The following is a 16,336-nucleotide window of genomic DNA, read 5'->3' as shown; positions in this document are numbered from 1 at the left end:
GTAAGCTCAAATATGCTAATTAGTCAGTGCAGACAATAATTTAAGTTACGAAATCAGACGTAAAAATGCACTTTTACTAAATAAACATATTTTTTTCCCGATGGATTTGAATCTTCTATTTATAGCGGTTCTCGGAAATATGGTCTTTATAGATTGATTAGAAGAGCAGTCTGAAGTTTATACCCCGTAATGTTAATTTTACTTTTTATGTATTTTTCAGTATTTCGTAAACTTTTTAAGCGAATTGAAAAATATTTTGCACAAAATTATAAAATTTGTTTATCTAAAGATGTTTCCACGTAAAAAATAATTTGAACAATCATTTCATATTTCTTATTTTTTATTATTTAATAATGGTTGGAAAATTTTTGAACTGCAAGGTACACAGTTTTTCCATAATTTTAAAGAACGTTATTCTGGATGGTAAAATACAAAATTTGAGCGAAATTGGTTCAATAGTACTTGAGAAATGGCATTTTTAAATATACGACCTTTTAAAATTAGAATCTTCAGGAACTATAAGAGTGATTTCGTTTAAATTTTGTACTCTTCCATTTAAAATTACGTTTTTTTAAATTATGTAAACAATTTTATATCTAATAATTCAAAATGTTTTCGACCATTATTAAATAAAATCATAAAAAATAAGAAGTATTAAAATTATTATTTGATCTTTAATCTTTGGATAAACGAATTTGATATTTATGTGCAAAATTTTTTTCAATTCGCATAAAAAGTTCTCGAATTATAGCGAAAAGTTAAATTTACAGTAAGGGGTGCAAGTTTTGGACTGCTCTTCTGACCAAACTATATGGATCATAATCCGAAATTACCCCCTTTATTTTGAGCAAAAGAAATCCAAATCCATCATTAAAAGGAACGTTTATGCAGAGAAAGTACGTTTTTGTGTCTGATTTCGTAACTTATATCGTCTTCAGAATTGGTTTATTTGTGGTCACCCTCTTGATTCATTGAGTCCAGTGAGTGAAAATCCGATGATTCGATCAAAAGTTATTCTGGATGCGTCGTTTATTTTCATTTATATATTTATCTACTTTTTTCTTAATTTTTTTTAATTTTTTTTTCTCACACTGAGCAATATTTCCAGTTAAATCCAATTCTCTGTGATCTCCTATTTCTTACCCATAATTTTTGTTATCTATTTTTAATCCAGTAAGAATGATTTTTTAAGACGTTGAAGAAAAAGAATTTAGTTTTTGAAAGCTGAAAGAGAACTGGAGTGAAACATTATGTTTTGTATAAAAAAAAAAAGTTTTTTCATATCCTCATCAAAACATTTCAAACATGCTAAAAAAAAATAAAGAAAGAAAAAAGAAAATGAAGTATAGCTTTCTTACAAATCTTCAGAACGAAACAAAATTATTCGAATATTTATAATTAACGCTGTGTAAAATTCGCTTTTAAGCGTTGATTGATTTCTGAATCCCAACAGCAGAAAATAACAAAAAAGAGGAAAAATTGCCTATGTCAATTGCTTCCTGTTCCATCTTACGCCATCTTGATAAGAAGAGTAGGATGAGCTTCTTATTGGTGAACCGTTTGTTAATACAATCTACGAGTTCTTCACTCTCATTGGTCGTTTCCAATAGAAGCTCCACCGACTTCGTTTCCATGGTAATGGGATCTCCATGGAAGGCATCAAACATTTATTCCTATGGTTGTTTTTTAGAAACATTTTCTGCAGTCAAGAATTACATTCATAGTAATGTGTACTAATAGATAGAATCATTCTTCTTTAATGGGATATTCCTAAATTAAAAGTAAGCTATTTAAATCAATTGATTTCCTGTAAAAATTTGATTCAATCTTTCTTAAGAAAGAATTTTTGTCGAAATTTCGATTATAATATTGTCTTAGAATGATCTAATAATGTCAGATATTTGTCAGTAAATAAAATTCTTATAAAGATTGACTTTTTTATAAAGTAATTATTTTTAATGAAATGGATATTCCTAAACTGAAACATTAAATAACTCGTGAAATTTTCTTTAAATAATAAGAAAAATTTCTCATTAAGAATCTTATTAGTTTTCATTAAATAATTAAGACATTTTCAATGAATGACTCATGAAATTTTCATTAAATAGTAGAAAGACATTTTCATTAAATGGCTCATTAATGTTTCCACTAAATAACTGAAAGACATTTTTCGTCCATAAAAGAGATATTTATAAACTAAAAGTGAAAACAATTCATTTAAATGTGTTAATTTCTAACACAAATTTATTATTATAACATTATAATTTTATTTTATAGCTTTAATAAAAAAATATTTTGTATTACTCTCCAATTATATGATTATCTTAAATGATTCATTTATGATGTGATGAGATAAGATGAAAATAGACTTTTTTATTAAATGACTCATTCAACTTTCTTTAAATAACTGAGATAATTTGATTAAAAGTGTCATTAATTTTCATAAAATAATAAAAACATTTTCATTAAATTTCCATTAAATAGTTGCGAGACTTTTTTATAAAATGTTTTATTAGTTTTTCATTAAATAGCAAAGACATTTTCCCTAAAAGATACATTTATTTATCATTATAAAATAAATACATTTTCATTCAATTTCCATTAAATAATTGAGAGATATTTTTATTAAATGACCTACTAGTTTTTCAACAAATAACAGAAAAAAAATTTTCAAGAAAAGATTTTTCGTTTATAAAATGGGATATTCCTAAACTGAAAGTACAACTTATCATTGATTTATAATTAAGGTTTATTATTAAAAAAAATATTTAATTTGATTTTATAATTTTGGAGAAAAGTTTTTTAACATTATTTTCAGCAATTCAGTAATAAGGTTGTGATAGTTTATTATATCAAAATTGATTCATTGATATTAGATAATAAAATTAATATAAATTCCATTCTATGACTTTCTTTATTTTCATCGAGTTCAAAAAATAATCACACCTTTGGTAATAATTTTGATAGTTCAGAAGAAGTATTCTATTTTTTGTATGTATCTGAGAAAAAAACATTTTTGTTTACCTCCTGTGACATTTGTAGCAATTTTATCACTGTTTGTATACCTTTATAAGCAATTTTTAATCCAAGTAACCTTTTGGACTGTTTAATGGAAGACAGAAATTTAACTCTTCAGAATATATTTTTTTATTTGTTCATTTATTAACCGTAATTAGTGCCTTATGGAAGGTTTACAAACATTATGCAGTTTATAGTTATTTCCTGTCATTCAAGTGTAAGGAAAATATTTTATATCTCCATGTTTTTAAATCCTGACACACATTGTGATATTAACAACAAAGAAAGAAGCTCAGACTAAATAATATTGCTAATGTAAATATTCAAATAAACATTAAAGCAGGAAAAAGCAATAAAATAGAATATATGTGTGTTTGCAAGACAGCACTTCTTCAGGGGACACATTGCCTACAAACTGTTTATAGGCAGTGTGTCCCCTGAAGAAGTGCTGTCTTGCAAACACACATATATTCTATTTTATTGTTTTTTCCTGCTTTAATGTTTAGTTGAATATTCAAATTAAAATAAAGCAAATTTGGTTTTAGCTGCTTTATGCGCTTTTCCATTTTGATTTAATGTTTTAATAGTTAATTTACTTCTTTGTCTCTTTTTTGCTTCTGTAAATTGGTTTCAGTTTCTGGTTAGATTAATATTGCTAATGTTATTAATGATTTGGAAGGAACATAAAAACCTACTTGAAAAGATTTTTTTCTCCATTTAGCGATTTATTTTAACGAAATAGCATTATGTTGAAACAAAAATCTCATTTATGTAGGTTATAGAGCATAAGTGGCCAATATACTTGGAATGCTGTCAGTGTTACAAAAACTTCCTTTTACAAAATATTTTGGAAATTATTTCTATACTCCAGAAAGATTTTTGAAAGAAAAAAATTAGATAAAAAAATTTATATGTAGTTTTAGAGCAACTAATCATTTTAAATATCGCTGGTGAGATTCCAAGAAAGTGAGACTCAAAATATATTTTTAAATCTATATAATAGTTAAAATCAGTGCAAAATTATTCTGAAAAGCTAACAACAATAGTATTGATTAACAAAATTTTCCGCTTTATTGTATGGTATTAGATTTTTTGTGGCAGTTACAGTAAATTGTCCTATTTTTTATCTTATTTGTGTCAGGTGGATTTTGTTTATAAATATCCACTATAAAATTATCCTATAATATGAGAAAATAAAAAGTTAAATTTTATTTCTTCTATGTAATAACAAAAATTACAAAAATAAGTTAATTAAGTTTAATTAATTGAATTTTTTAAACATATGTTTTCGCATTTACGAGTGTTTTCTCTTCTAAGCTATATATTTCTTGATAAAATTCGCATTTTCTGCAATTATTTAGAGCTTCAGGAATAAAATGGATCAAGAAAATGATTTCACCAAAAAACCACTTAAAAATTAACAAATGCTTTGATTTATATATATNTGTATATATATATATATATAACGGTCAGTTTTTTAATTTTCTTGAACTATAATTATAACGCAATATATTTTTAAACATGCTTCAAAAAATGTTTTTAAAATGCATCTTCTCAAACAAAAAGAAACCTAAATTTATTGAATTGCAATTTTCATTGTATTATCAATCCGTAAAACTAGGTTACATGTCAGGTAATTGAATTCACTGAATAATAATTCGTAGTTGTTATAGACTACCAAAGAATTATTTGAAAAATATTTAATGCAAAAGGATAGAATTTTTTCACTGTATTAGCATTCCTTAAATGCAGGCTTCTTGTCAGGCAACTAAATTCACAGGATGATAAGTCGTAGTTATTATTCCACCAAAGAATTATTTAAAAATTATTCAATGTAAAGGGTTGAATTTTTTTCATTGTCTTATGAATAATTGATTGAAAATTAGGTTATATGTCAGATAATTGAATTCACTAGACTTCTAGTCCAGTTTCGAAACTGTTTTTAGTGTATTAATAAATTGAGAACAAACAAAATAACGATATTGTTATTTTCGAAAACCAACTCTTGTACGCTGAGAATGGTTCATTCATTTCATTTTGAATTGAAAAGTTTGATGAGAAATACTGGAGTAATTTTTTATAAATGCATATGATTTCCGTAATTTGGTCAATAAATACATTAAAATTGGAAATTTTTTGCATTTCAAATTTTGTCATTTCCTTTTTTACTGTTATTTTGCTTTAATTTCATAAAAATAACCAAAATATTAAATAAATTATGAATTATTGATTAAATATAATTGAAAGAATTATTGATTGGTTTCAACTCTTAGAACACCTGTAACATTTTCTCGGTCGCATTATTTTTGGTTCTGGGAGACCGTAATTTCAGCGTTTTGCTACTTTAATAACATTGAAACTAACTGACAAAATGAGAAAAAATTTCCCAAGAACTTTTTTTTCTGAGAAGTTCTGAGATTTTCCATTTAAAATAGAATTTTTTTCCGCTAATGATATTATAACTAAGAAGAAAAGAATAAGAGGATAGTTACCTAAAGCTTACCGCTTTTCACATTTAAATTTTTATGTCTCAAATCACTGGCAAATACATTCGAAATATTTTAATTATAAAAAGCAGTTATTCAGCTACTTATATTATTTTTGTTATCAATAATTGTGCAGTTAGTACTGAAAATTAATTGTTTTCGCAAATTTGCAAGCAGTGCGATTTAGGAGACTGGTTTCTTAATTCGTACCATTCGCTCCCTAAATCTTAATAAACTCCAAAAATATTGAGTATTTATGATTAAGTAAGTAAGTAGAACATGTGTAACCTAAAACAATTGTTTAACATCATAGTAAAAAATGTGATATTAAGTTTTTGAACTGTTCCAAGTATTACAAGCTAATAAAATGTAAACGGAGCATGATTTTACGTGCTACAAAGTTTAAGCATGACTTTTTAAATACTGCATTTTTTGGGAACTATAACCAACTTTCTTTTCTTCTTAGGTTTTAGAAATGACAAAATTGGTTCGATTGAGGCCTTCGCCATAGAAGGCATTGCACGGAGAAAAAAATTGTGGTAAAACTACCGTATTGAATGGTAATGACATTTCTGGTTAAAAAAATCTCTATATATGTATATATATATATATATTTATATATATACATATATATATATATATATGCACATATATTTACCAAATTTTATCATCTATTATAAAACCCGATTTTATTGTTAAGTTTGCCAAAATCATTACCAAAGGGCTTCGATAAAAATTACCGAGCTCTTTGGTGTTCCTATGGCATCGCGGCAAATTTTATCATATTCTGGTAGTTTTGACCATACTTTTATTTTTCAACGAGGTCAATCTCTCAAATCCCGTTATTGGCTTATAATTACTAGATTATAGCTTTATTTAATAGCTTTATTTCCTTGACTAACTAGATGACGCATAACTTTTCATCCCTTTTTCCATTCTGAGAATAAAGAAAATAAAGCTATTAAGGACATTTAATCATTGAACTTATTGTTTCATTTTTTTCCTATAGCGTTGTCAATTATAATAGCTTTATTATAAGCCTGACTTACGAAATGAGAAATTTGGTAGTAGGTGTGCAAGTTAGTACAGAAATTTCTTTCAGCCATTTTCGACAATTTGGTTGTGTTTAAATGGCTTGAAAATAGACCTAATCAGTAGTTGAAATTTGAATCTAAATCGTTCCGGTATGATCCATTGGATCTAATCTTCAACTATTTTAAACAAACTGTTCTTCCAAGCCTCAAATAATAGATAGCTAGAGGAAGAAGTAGAACGCAGCAGAACTAGTTGCTTAACAATAATATAATGTATTAAATTTCTTAAATAATATTTTTTGTTTTGCTTTATCTTTAAACAGGATGCTCAAAAATAATATTGAAAACTTGTAATACTTAACACAGTCACTTGATTTTTCTACAATTCATTTGATTTGCTGCCTTAGAGCGATTTACGCGACTTTCCCTTATCTGAATAATTTATAACAATTACTGAAATTTCACATTTTCAGAGTTCTACAACAATCTTGATAACCTAATAACACTCAGGTTATAAAAAGGTCTTTTCCAGGTCATTAATATTTATTTTTTTTGATAAAAAGAGTAAATCAAAACCAATTAGGAGTTGCAAATTAATATTTAAGCAAAATAAATAAATAAATAAATTAAATGCAAATCGTTGTCAATATCTGATGGATTATTTATGAGAATGACGGGCTTATAAACATCATATCTTGATTAATTAAAATGAAATTTTGAGAGGAGGTAAAATGTGATTATCAGAGACAATTTTTCCGGCTATCAAACATATCTCGTCTTGTTTTCCTCCCTAATCTTGTCTCTGATGTTCGTGGCGCTTTTTTACTAGATTATGTGACAAATTTCGTTCATAATGCAGTATCGGTAAATTATTTGTTTTATTAATTAGATTAAGGACTTTTTTGGTGATATTTTAAAACAAAACTCCCTTAAGCAAAAAATTTCCTTGTAAAACTCTTGAGAGCAGTTTTTAATTAATTTCCTAAAACGTGAGTACTTTAATTTTCACACGTGATCAGTTGAGATGAGAACTTTAATAAACAGAATAAAAATATGGTAGGTTTTGACCTCAAATTTTTTTATTTATTTGCATTTAAAAAATTATTGAAGTTAGAAATTTGCTTATATTCACAGAGCTGACTATTTTATTCATTTCTTTTTTAAGTGAATTAATGTTTCAAATTAGGCACTTTTTTATCAACTAAATTGCGCATCAAACCAATTAAAGTTTTATCATTAACTGTTATTAGCAAAATATATTTATTTCCTTCGTTTAATTAGGCAGTGTGTAATAATTATCCTGAAGCAAATGTTTATAGACCTCATTTATTAAATATATTGTTTGAAACTAAAATTATTTACATTAGTGATAATTTTATTTAGAATTATTTCATACAAAATGGAATGGCTTTAAAGGGCTTTGTTTTTATACAATCAACATTAAAATACACTCATGGACAAAAAAATTAGCGCACCAAGAAGGAGTCGTCAAAATGAAACGAAATTTTACATACGTAATGACTACTTTGATATAAGAAAATGATCAGAGAATCAAAGATTATCGTTTTTCTTCGATTTCTAATCATTTACTTATATCAAAGTAGTCATTACGTATGTAAAATTTCGTTTCATTTTGATTGTTTCATTCACTCCTTCTTGGTGCGCTAATTTTTTTGTCCATGAGTGTAATTTTTAGCACCACTATCTTAGCCATTTGGATTTTAGGTAAAATTTTTAATTTGCGTGTTTTTTGTTGTTGATATTTTTGTGTACCTGAGAAAGCTCACAAGATTATTCAGCAGCCTTTTAAAAAATGTAGAAAATAAAGAAGTTGCTTTATTAGATTAGGAGAAAAAGTGTTTGATGGATTTAAGAATTTCTATAGATATTTTCTCAAAACTTCATGTAATAAAATTATGAGATTTGTGGTTTTGAATCAGTAATTTAAAACTACACATCTCTCAGTTCTTAGATTTTTTAAAAATTTAATTTTCTAACAATTTAAACAGATGAAAAATAATTTGTATAAAACTAAAAAAAATCTTTAAATGATAATTGCATAAAAACAAAGATACTTAATAAACATCTAAAAATAGAAAATTCTATAAAAAAATCTTTTCTTCATTTTATTATAAACAACGTTAAAAATAGCAAATGGTAAAATATTTATTAAAACCAATACGTATTTTGGTGTCGCAATGGTACGTCATCATCAGAATAAATTGCAGAAATGGTAAAACAAAGATTATTAAATCCGGTAGTAGTACGTAAAAAGGTAAAAATACGTTAAATGTAAAACATGAAATAAATCCAAATATTTGATAAACATGGAACTGCAGGAAAGTCATGAACTGTATCAACATATTATCAAATGTTTGGATAATGATTTCCAAATCATAAAAAATTAATATTTCTTAATTTTCTTTAATTTTAATATTTTACACGTTGAATATTAATATTTTAATATTTATTCTGAATATTCAGAATGTTGTACTTTTGTCGGATTTACCATCCCTGCTATTTCTACATTGTAACAACGTTTGGTGACAACGAAATGCGTAACATACATTATGACACAGATTGCTGACTCTGGAAAGCGTAACGTACATAGTGACACCGATTGAAGACACCGAAATGAGTATGAACATTTCTGATTTTAAACGCTGTTTTTAATGAAATTTAGTATATTATTTAACTACTTTTCAAAAACTGCTGATTAGAGAATTTGTATAATTTAGTTCGCAAGTAGAGAGAACTTAAAATACTGCACGATTTGAAATTCTGATTGAATGACGGCTTTGCATGCATCGAAAGATACTGCTGAATAGAGTAAATATCAGTTTATTTATGAAAAAAAAAAAGGATTGAAAGCATATTCGAAATTTCTCCACCCCTTCGATAGTGGAGTTCAATGAGGTGAATTATATATTATTAGAATTCTTCTCAGAATTGGAGTGTATGTTGTAGAATCAAGCAAGGAAAAGTCAGATAAATTTCTGTCGAGTTCCATAGTGTACTTAAATGTCTTTTTGTTTTGAAAGTTAATCAATTTCAAAATACATCAAACCGATCTTGGTAGCACTCATAGTAAAAAAACGATGGCAATCGCTTATGACGTTTGCTCGATAAGAACGAGCGTTGTCATATATAAACTCAAATTATACGCACATGGCACCTCTAAACAAACGTTCGTGCTTTTCCAAAATGATGTCCCGATAAATTTGACCTGTCATGGTTCCTTATTGAAAATGTAGGTCTAGAACTCAGTATAATTCCACCCCAAATGAGAAACGGTGCTGTTCCATAATGTTGTCTTGGTGGTAACGGTTACTTAGCTTTCACCATATGAAAGTCAGGCGCAAAATAGACTGCCAGCTAAACCTATACTCGTCAAAAAACATCAAACAAGCTCACTGTGACTATATCCATATTGCATGTTCTCAACTCTAGGCTAATCGTTGACGACTTGCAACGAGCATCTGACAAGCATATAGACCAATATTTCCCAAAAGTTTGTACACGGATTGTCTTGAAACTGTGATATCCGCTGCTGTAGATAGCTTACGGGCAGATCGGATGCTGTGCTTCATCTGCTTCCTTCGGCAGTTACTTCCAAATACTTCATTCAGTGCTGTAACTCGAAGGAGTCCTGCACTACAACGTTTACTGACATTTCCATCATCTTGAAGTCGTTGCCAAAGTCTAGAAATGACACTTTGAGCAATTTCAAGTTCCTCGGATAGTTCATCTGAGTGCTCCCACATTCCAGGAGACAAATAATTCCACCACGTAAAAAAGCAACAACATGCGTTCCTTCCGCCATAACTATTCGGTTATGGCTCTGAGCGGCTTACATAATGTTTGTTAACAATTTTATTTCTTTCCCAGCATTCCTTATATATTATCATTGTCATTGTGACTATAGGTGTCATCTTGCCTCTTCCTGTTATTTGCATATTAGTCTCGAAGATGAGTGTGAAAATTTTACTCTAGAGTTTAATTTCCGTTTGATTCTGAATTATCCTTAATCTATGGACATGATTGCAATTTGACTGGTCTAATAAAGCCGATTACTTTTTTGATTTTTAAATCTCTGAGAAAAGTATTAAATGATTTTTAATATGTAATTGCTATTCGTTTCCGTTTTTTAGACCCACTTCGAATTCGTCTTAATATTCTCTCTGCGCTACGTGTGTGTTTGATTTGCAAACTTATTTTATTTTTATAATTAGTTTATATATGAATTCCAAATTAGTGAGTCTTACTTTATATTATATTGTGAAAATAAGTTTCTAATCTTATGTGCATCTAATATTACTGTAAGTATGAAGTTTAGTGCTATTGAATAACGAAATTCATTTTGGGAGTTGAGACTAAAATTTTTTACAGTGTACACTATTAAAAGTTTTCGTGTATCTGAACACCAAAAAATGGGGGCAACTACTTTAGACCTAATGGTGCTCCACTAAACTAAGGACCAAGAATAGTTTCTGGTGTAGTAAAACACCAGGGCCGGTTTGACATATAAGCTGTTGCGAAGGGCGCCGAGTAAAGGGGGCGCCGGACAGGGCCTGATTACCGAAAAGGCGCAGGAAGCAAGTGCTTCCCCTGTAAAATTCTAGGGGAGGGGGGGGCCCAAATGACTGAAATTAAGGCCCCAATTTCCTTTTTTTTTTTTAAATCTTTTTTCTCTATCATGTTTGCTCAATTTAACTTTACTCTGTTTTTTATTGTTGAACTAAACACACAAGACTTTTAAATATCTATTAGTACAAAAAATATTTTTGTTTCATGTTTGAAAATTATTTGGTATGATTTTTCTGGTGCAGTAGCAATAATTTATGCTGAATTAGAATTTTGTGTTGTTTTGCCGCTAGTAAACAAATTGGCGTAAAATAAGAGACTAATNGCCGGTTTGACATATAAGCTGTTGCGAAGGGCGCCGAGTAAAGGGGGCGCCGGACAGGGCCTGATTACCGAAAAGGCGCAGGAAGCAAGTGCTTCCCCTGTAAAATTCTAGGGGGGGGGGCCCAAATGACTGAAATTAAGGCCCCAATTTCCTTTTTTTTTAATCTTTTTTCTCTATCATGTTTGCTCAATTTAACTTTACTCTGTTTTTTATTGTTGAACTAAACACACAAGACTTTTAAATATCTATTAGTACAAAGAATATTTTTGTTTCATGTTTGAAAATTATTTGGTATGATTTTTACAGTAGCAATAATTTATGCTGAATTAGAACTTTTTAATGTTTTGATGCTAGTAAACAAATTGGCATAAAAAAAAGAGACTAATCTTGCAAAGAACCTTTCGTATAACAAGTAATTTTATAATTTAATTTAGTGAAATACTTAAATTTTGTTAACATATATGCTAGCTACTCCCTCATGTTTTTGTTACTACAAAACACGCAAAGAAGGGTCCAACAACCAACATGATTGCATAGGATCTCTGTATTCCTTTCTAAGGTTCTAATGGTTTTCACATGGTTCTTGTCTCTTTAAAATGTATTGTTTATGGGCGAAAAATATCAAAAGTTTCTTTTGCTCAAGTTAGGGGGTCCCAAAATCCTATTATGCTTCCCCTATTTTCAGAGGTTAATCGGGCTCTGGCGCCGGAGTCAAGTAAGGCTAGATATATAATAATAATAAATTTAAAAGATAAAATATAAATTGAACTTTTTACGGTTTGTTTTCCGAAAAGTTTTTTGCTTGCTTGTTGAAAAATAAAAAATAAAATGAAGTTATTTTACTAAAATAAAATAAAATGTTGAAATATATCTAACAAAATAACTGCGAAGCAATGCAACATTCCTTGCCTTAACACTTTTTGCTAGGGCTCATGCCCTGATAATTCCCGATCTGCTGATTCAGAGATGACGGCCACTCATAGAGGTCTTCTGAGTTTCCTTTAATGTTTCTTCAAGGGGGTGACTTGAGTGTAGTAACGCTCTAAAAAAACTTTGTTTTGTGAGGGTAGGCGTTTTTTCTGTAAAGAAAAATGGGAAGCTGCAATTATTGGTGCAACATTGGACATTGGTCTATTAAAAAAAAAACACTTAATACAAAATTTCTAATGAAAACAAATAAGCGACAGGTCTGATTTGTCAGAAAAATTAACAATTGCTGTGCTGCAGGAAGGGTATAATAGACACTCCTTGAATTTTAAGCTGCGTAGTGTTTTGAAAGAAAGCATCCATCTAAAATTTTTATCAATTTTTCGAATTGTAAAAATATATCTGTAATTTTAGATACAAATTACTTTATTCTTCTTTCTAAGAGTAAATACACAATTTATTACTTTCCTTCAGTTAAATGATAGTTTTATAAATTTTAACTTTTTAAAATGTAGTATTAATTTAAAAGTTTCATAATTATATTTTTTTCTTTTATTTTATCAGTATAGGATTTGTTAACAATGCTTTATTTCAGTTTAAAAAGATTTCAAAAGCATAAAATAGTTTTCCTTTTAATTAGCATGAAATAATATTTGATTAGTATTCATTATTTTAATTAGTTATTGAATTATTTCTTTTGTTCTCCATTCTATTACGTTTTCTTTCATTTTTGTGTAATTTGAAATATTTCCAATTTTAATTAAAATCATTAATTAATTATTCTGTAATTTTGTAATTTTATCCGCGAGACTTTTTAAAGCAGACCTTAAAAAATAATATAAATTTCCAATTAAATATAAAAATAATTTAAATAATAATAAAAGTAATAATAAAATATAAAAGTAATATAGAATATATTGATTTAATGTTGATTTCTCAGATGTCATAATTCTATATTTTTGTGACTTAATTTTCCTTGTTTATAATTTTTTCAATATTAAACTTATAATTATGTTAAATTTGAATAAAATTAAAAACTATAATATTGTTTGTTACCTCACCTATCTATAAATTATAATCTTAAATATATGATTCTTTTTTTAAAAAGAAGTTCTAAATATTGTTTCTTATTTTTTTATTTTTCCCATTTTAAAATTTAGAGATTACACTTATATTTTAGTTAATTTATTTTCACTTTCTTATTACTTACCTATAAATAGTAATAATTTTAAAATTTCTTAAATATTTTCAAATTGAAAATTATTACTGCATTTTAATAATATTACTGCATTTAGCTTTTTTTCTAATAACCTATAAAAATTCTAAAATTTTTTTAAAGACACCACAAGACATTTTTCTCATAATTTTTATTTTTAAGTCATAACGATTCATTCAGTTTTAGTGATCAATCCTTTTTAGTAATTTTATTAGATGAACTAGAAATTAATTTGCTTTTGTTACATTAAATTGCATAATATGCTTTAGCTACTTTATTTTTATCAATGATGTAAATGATGATGTTATCAGAATGATGAGGTAATCAATGATGTAAATGATGAGGGTATCAGAAATCTTTCGCTATCTAGTCTACAAAATTTAAATGACGGATTGTTTAAAATCATTTGTGTTTATAAGAAAAATATCAGTAACAGGCATTTTGGAAATGTTATAGAGCTCAGAATGTATGGAAATTTGATGGTGTAAAGTCGGGCAATTATGATGGGTGACTGAAGTGTTCTTACCCTTATTTATTAAATTTTGCACGATTATTCTAGATCTCGCTTTGCGAAATAATCCATGAAAAAACATACATTTGAGCAATTTTTTGCAGTATTTCGTACTTGTTTTGTATTTTGGCATGTTAAAATATGAAACAAAACAAAATGTTACAACTATTTATTCAATTTTTTATCATTATCAAATAAAATAACTTCTAAATATAAAAAAACAAGATTTATAATTGTATGCAAACAATACTTTCTTTTCATTTGAGAATACTAGGCATAAATGATAAGTAGATAGAAATGTAAATATAATATTGATATCTAATATTTTGATTGCTTTTCTGAAATTGCTTAGGATAAGATATTTTTTTCGCGCTATCGAATTTAAATAAAAGTACATTATATAAGTAGTTTGCACAGCATTTTTACATAAAAAAATAAGTAAATAATAAAATTTGAAGACTTTGGCCTATTTTTAAAATTATGAATAAATTTTATTTTACCCCGTACATATATTTTATTATTGTCCTTAATGGAGGGAGGGGCGCGAAAAATAGTTTTGTTTACACTTAAAAATTGGCACGGACCGTCTTTGTGAAACACTTAAGTTCCCCCCAACATGTTTGTTATTCAGAAACACTAAAATTTATAATAATAGTAAGATATGATACTCGCTAGCGTCAATTAAATTATTTTTACGCTACAATTCAAAGTAAGAATCTTAAATTTAGGATGTGAATATATATAATATTTCTTAAAATAAAAATAGTTTGTTAATCAAACATACGCGTTACAAAGAGACCATTAATATGAATTTAAACTAGGCTTAGTAAAGTCAGAGAGGATAGAAAATAAATATTATAAAATTAATTAATACAGTTCTCGGTTGTTTAAAAATTAAAATATAATTATCCTTCTTCACAATTAAAACGAAGCATGCATATTTTAACTGCGAAATATTTAAATACAAATTTTATAAAGGCGAAGAAAAAAAAAAAAAACAATTTACGCCAATTCTTGCTCGATGTAAATAAACTACTGTCGATATCCAATATCAGTCAACGTTGATGTTTTCGGAAGCAAAAATAATTAAATGTAATAAGGATAATTATATTTTAACTTTTAAATCTCTCAGAACAGTATTAAGTGATTTTATAATGTATAATTTCAATCTGTACTGTTAAGCTTAATTCGAATTTCTTATAATATTTTTTCTGATTTACGAAGTAAATTTAATTGAAGAATCAGAGTGGGTATACATCTCTTTCCTCGCTCTTTATTGTATCGCAAAAATACCTTTACTGACTTTATCATATGTTACTGTTATTATAAATTTTATTTTTACTGAAAAACAAAAATGGTTCTCTTAACACCAAGTAATATAAAAAAACATTCTTGGAGTTACTATCCTTGGTGTAGTGGAAAAAACACCAATGTGCTTTTAGTACAACTTCATTTCGTTGTCATCTTCACGAGGATACCAGTTAAAGCGATCTATTTGAAACATCTGTTGAGGACATCGGAAGTTACGTTTTGTTTTCGAATAGACATTGATTAAAATCTTCATCACACTTCCGGAAACAATAATGTTAACTGTTATATGCACTAAATATTAAACTTTACTAATAACGTTTTTCCTTAAATTTTCGGATTACCTTATTTTTGATTTTTGGACTATTCTGTATTTCACGTATCATTGCAAAAATATTTCATAAAAGCTTTTATTTTATGGATGGACTACATAAATAATGGTTTCGTATGCTAGAACATACATGAATACTATTCTATAAAAAAAATCTTTTACACAACGATTCTGCACTTAGTATAGTATTCTGTCATTTATTATCACTTCCTATTTAAACTTTTCTAAACATCTATTTAAAAAACAGTTTCCATCTGTTTTTCAAATAGTTGTTTATGTTTTTTAAAAACTTTTGGAATATTATGCTTGCTAAACAGACTGTCCTACTACTTGTCCTATATTTGAACCTAAGAAGGACACGTTATTCTAAACTATTTTTTTTCAATATTTGATTCTTTTTCTTTCTAAACATAACAAGAAAGACTTTCTTTGCGCATAAACATTATAAAGTACGCAAAAGATCTTAATAAACCTTCAGGCAAGAACATATATTGATTTAAAAAATTAAAACATGTTTAGTTTTTTAAATATCTTCTTGAATATTAATTATATATTTCAATGTAAGTATATTTGTTTTTACAAAATTTAAATCAAGT

At 27.2% G+C, this 16,336-nt stretch overlaps 1 protein-coding gene across 4 annotated transcripts in view; it reads left to right on the top strand.

Annotated features, from left to right (window-relative positions):
- The first annotated feature begins 1,650 nt into the window (after positions 1 to 1,650).
- The window catches only part of LOC107436387 (paired mesoderm homeobox protein 2A-like), a 109,779-nt gene continuing 95,093 nt past the window's right edge, over positions 1,651 to 16,336 (top strand). For 3 of the 4 annotated variants that reach the window (XM_071187686.1, XM_016048088.3, XM_071187687.1), the window contains exon 1: positions 1,651 to 1,781. The gene's annotated coding sequence lies outside the window, so the exon portion shown is untranslated. Of the gene's footprint in view, positions 1,782 to 5,970; positions 6,065 to 16,336 lie in introns of all 4 variants that reach the window. The other variant, XM_071187685.1, reaches the window with a different exon arrangement.

The sequence above is a fragment of the Parasteatoda tepidariorum genome, chromosome X1 (genome assembly GCF_043381705.1).
Source record: "Parasteatoda tepidariorum isolate YZ-2023 chromosome X1, CAS_Ptep_4.0, whole genome shotgun sequence".
NCBI lineage: Eukaryota > Metazoa > Arthropoda > Arachnida > Araneae > Theridiidae > Parasteatoda > Parasteatoda tepidariorum.
The sequence above is the reverse complement of the archived record's forward strand: the minus strand, read 5'-3'. Positions and strand labels throughout refer to the sequence as shown.